Raw genomic sequence first — 5,059 nt, 5'->3', positions numbered from 1 at the left:
AAATGAAATTGTAACCAAGCTAATATGGAACATTGAAGTAATTGTTATAAGCAAAGAACATGTTAACTAAAATTAACATCGTATAAGAGCACAAGTGAGAACAAGCCTAAACAAGAGAAGAAAAGTAATCACCAAGGAATTTGTTGTCAAATGGTTTCCATTTCAAGTATTGGACTGTGTGGGCATATTTTGCAAACCCTTGTTCCAATTATTATGAATAGGTCCCATTAGAGAAATTTTTAGGTCTAAAATGGGCCTCCTAAGGAATATTATAAAATAATAGTGGAAATAATAAAATAATATTAGATTACATCATCATTGTTAGTGGGAAAAAATAAAAAACTACTTTTTCAATACATATTTTCAACTTATCTCCCTACTGTTTTACTCAAGTTTCAAGCAGAAGCACTCGTTGGATGCGAAATTTAATTCTTCATCCAAGGAGTACCCATGTTGCATATTTTTTATGGACCCTACTATATGAAAAATGATAAATACTTGAAAATACGTGATTGCAATTATATTTTTTTATGTATTTCTCATTTTTCGTATAGCATGGTCCATCGAAAGTATGCAATGCAGGTACTCCTTGGATGAAGAATTACATTTTGCATCGAAAGAGTGATCTCACTCGAAATTTGAGTAAAATCATAGGGAGATAAGTTGAAAATACGAGTTGAAAAGTAGATTTTTAAATTTTTTTATCTTTTTGTTTTTTTACTCCAAAAATGGTGAATCATCCCCCTTGGTTGACATCATCATCTTGAATCCTATTAGTTCTTATAAAGTTGCTTTTGGTTGTATATTTTTGCTTTGAGGCCCATTTTAGACCTCAAAATTTCTCTAATGCTAAATCTTCAAGATAAAGAGAGAGGAAGTCGGTCATCTAGGACCAAGTGTTGAAGAATGTAGTTAGTGTCGGTCTTCATAATTGTATTTGAGTCATGATTTTTCAAAAGAAATAAAATTATTTTTTTATTTAAAGGGACTGACTTAATAAATGATGGGTTTCATTCTTGAGTCAATGTTCATTAGGTCATAGCACCCATTGTGTGCTCTAGGTTATTTTATTGAGTCAAAATCAAAAGTCATAAAATTGTTTTTGTATCAAAGGGAACTCCTCCACCAAGTCAGCCCTTTTCTTCTACAAAGGATTGCCACATATCCTTCAAAATTGGCCTCCAAACAAGTATACAAGTCAACTTGAAGACAATTTTTCATGTACCCAAAGTATAATGGAAAAACACTATAAATAGCAAAGGAAGCTCGACCAATTTGAAGAGACAGAAAGATCGAACTTGAAATACAACATAGGGTTCAGACCTACAATACAATATGCGGTTAGGATTTCTAATACAAAAGAGAATTCAGATATGTAATGTGATAGAGAGTTTGGATCTACAATATGACAAGAGAACATTCAATCTACATTTTTTTTGAAGCATGAATAAGCCATGTGAAGTTCTATAGAGAGGAGTCCAATCCAAGAAATCAAGATAATGGAGAACCTAATTTCTGAAGTTAATTGTAGAGGGTTGAGGATCCTAGAGAATGGAAATTCTAGAAAACAAGAATAGAAGTTGTAGGAAGGATCAAGAACTTAGCAAGGGATGAATTGGTGCATGGAATGGGTCTCTGGTCAAACGGTTAAGTTTGTCTTAAATTGATCTAAACTACTATAGAAAGAGTTGAATGGGTTGCCCCCCTTCATTTCCTGACCTTCTACTTACATCTTATGTCCTTGTTTGTTTGGAAGAATTATTCTTGATGAACATAAAAAATTGAAAGAAAGAACTAATAAAGAGATAAGAACAATCACAATAAAATGTCAAAGGTAAGAGAAATCCACTTGAAGAATCTAATTCACATAATGCCCTAAATTTATCAACATGGTATTAGAGCTTGGTTCTTTTGCATAAGGGTAGTAAAAAGGTCACTACGGCCTCAAGACAAGAAGAAGAAGATATGTCTCATATGACCACGATTATAGAAGATAAAAAGTCAAATTATAGGTACTCTAATAAGCCCTAGTTGCAGTAATTAGGCCACAGAACTTTGACTGGACAACAAAAAATAATTAAAGAAGATAGGAGCCTTGTTTTGGAAGACTGAAAGGCTAGGCTGAGCATTCTAATGAAATAAGAACAATACTTAAAGCTTATAAAGGTCATCAAAGAAAAATCTAAACTATGTGCTATCACAGTGATCCAAATTCTCAGAACTGTAGGTGACCGAGTTAATGTTTGGGGTTTCTCAAGGAACAATCCTTACAAGAGAGAAAGCGAGATTGTTACATTTATCTTGAAAAAAGAAAAGATATACAATGGTATAGGAACCTCAAATTTGTGACAGTTCTATAACGTGAAATCAAATTTTAAGGAGTCACCGAAGGGGGCGAAAATTCTGAGCATAAATATCATTGAAGACCAAGACATATTCCTCATAAAGTTCTAAGTTACATCTAACATCTTCTCAAAGAAGACAAAGTAATGAGCATGTTTAAGAGCCATCCTATAGTCCTATTTGGAAGACTTGAAGAAGTGACATCAATCACCATGGAGAAAGACCACCTTTTGAACATAAATGTATTAAAAGGACTCAATAATAGGAACCAAGATTTACCACCTTATTTTTGTGCATAAAGGAGACCGAGATCAAAGGCTCATTAGGCCTATCATTAATCTACAATCACCTTAGAAGACAAGAATATGTAGTGTGTAAGTTCTATGCATAGATACAATTTCAAGATTGGCACACGCACACACACACACACACACTTCAAGCCTATACAAGTTAGTGAGACGATATACACTAAAAGAAGAAAAATATTATAGGTATCCCTCTTGAAGAAAATATCTTAGTAAGTAATAGTATCTAATAAAACGTTGAAGAGTAAGAACATCAAAATAATCCTTGGTGATGTTGAAATGTAACTAGTGTCGGTCTTCATAATTATTCTTGATTCATGACTTGATGTAATTATTGATGTACTTTTCAAAAGAAAAGAAAATATATTTTTTGTAAAAAGAAAATTTTTTTTTATTGAAATGGGTTTCTTTCCCATCATGTTGTGGTCCTAGGTCAAAGCACCCATTGAGTTCTCTAGGGGTCTTGTTGTCAAGTCAAGAGTCAAGGTCATGATGTACTAGCCCTTGGAGGTCCCATGTAACAAGAAGAGAAAAAAAATATTTAATGTAAAATGTCATGTCTAGAAGCCTCCAAGTGATGGATTGACCAACCCTCTTCATGTCATCCTAGAGAGGCCTAATTCACCTCCTAAGAAGCCTATAAAAGGAACCCACTCTCCTCATTTGAAATACACACAAAAAGTGATATCAATTTGATCCATACAAAGAAGAAAGGAGATCTGATCGAACAAAGTCAATGGAAGGAAGAATTAATTCTGTAGAGGTTAGCGAAGGAGGAAAATCTATGTTTTTGCGGCTCACACATGTTGATCTATTGGAGGAACTAGGGTTTCCTTAGTCATAATTTTGTAGAGAATTGGTCTAGGATTCTGGCTGGCTCATCACTTGGAAGTTTTGGTGTTGGGTCAAGGTCATGTTCTTGGAAGTATTCAATGAAAAAATTCTATAAGAAGAGATTTTATGGGTTTTCCTCTTTAGGAGAGGTTTTGGCCTTGGCTAGTAGCCTACATATGGTGTTCTTGTGTTGACATTGTGATCTTATTATTGGAATTTGTCTTGATGATGAACATAACTAAATAATGATATAAATCACAATAAAATGTCAAGGATAAAAGAGAAATCAAGTTAAATAATAACCCTAACTATTTGCCCTAGATTTCTCAACAAGTGAAAGAAATCAATATCTTGAGACCTGTACACCACAAATCCAAACAAGAAGGATGTCTATAGTTAGAAATTTTGGCATGACATTAATGAAAGTCACAGTACTCCTTGAAGGTAGTTTTTCTGATCATGAACAAGCCTTATAGCAGTCTCCATAATCATAAAGGATAAAGGTATGAATTCATGAGGTATGTATAAGTTGTTTATTAAAAGTATAACATCATATGTTGAGTTGGTTATTTGATTCTAGGGTTTATAGTTGTCTATCTAGGTTTGCAAATAGAACAGGTGCTTCACTGAGAGAGAAATACCATACCACATGGGTTCATATTGGGGCATATATATTGAGGAAAAAATGACATAATATATTGAGAATATAATAAGGAATAAAGGGTTTTTATATTGATAGGTTTAAAAAATGGAGCTCAAAGTTAATGAAAAAATATAAAGGGGTATAGAAAATGTTAATGAAAATGGATACTTACAATATCTAGTGATAGCAAGGGTTTTTTAAAATGGGAAGGTGTATTGGGTTTGTATTGGCATTAGTGTGAAATTTATTGGAAGGTGTACCAAAAACACTTCACTTAAGTCACTAGGTAACAAGTGACGCTAACAACAATTTGTGGTTTCTTACGATTCAAATATGCAATAAAAAGTGAAAAACTTGCAACAAAAACCTATATGATCTAGAATAGCAAACATTAGTAAACATATCCAATGCAATAGCCCAAATGGAAAGACTTTAATTGAATAAATTATTTATTGATAACACCTGGTGAAGGAGATCTACAAAAAGCGTCTGCAAATCCCCCTTTGCGGGATGGGTCCTTTGATGTCCTTGATGCTTCAATAATCGATCTTCTCTCTCAATATGTGAAAAACCCCAAAAAATATGAAGAACTCAAATGTGAGCTCAAAAGAAAAGAGATAATAATGGTGACGATGTTAATGATCATGGTGAAGAATGAATGAAAAATCCTCCTATTTATAACAATGCATTGATTTAATCTCGAAAATGGAAAATAATAAAATAATATTGACCAAATCAAGATCTAACCATTAGGAACACTTTATTATATTTTTTTGGAGAGGGAAAAGATATTTAAAATGGAAAAATATATTTATATAGAAATAATTAACAAACAAAATGATTTATTAATTATTTCGCGAGGATTAAGAATGGTGTGAAATTGAAAATAATTATTAAATAGTGATTTAACAATTATTCCAATAATGGAAAAAAG

The sequence above is a fragment of the Pinus tabuliformis genome, chromosome 9, assembly GCF_031772625.1.
Source record: "Pinus tabuliformis cultivar Carrire ecotype Pingquan chromosome 9, CPIR1, whole genome shotgun sequence".
In the NCBI taxonomy this organism is placed as follows: Eukaryota; Viridiplantae; Streptophyta; class Pinopsida; order Pinales; family Pinaceae; genus Pinus; species Pinus tabuliformis.
The sequence above is the reverse complement of the archived record's forward strand: the minus strand, read 5'-3'. Positions refer to the sequence as shown.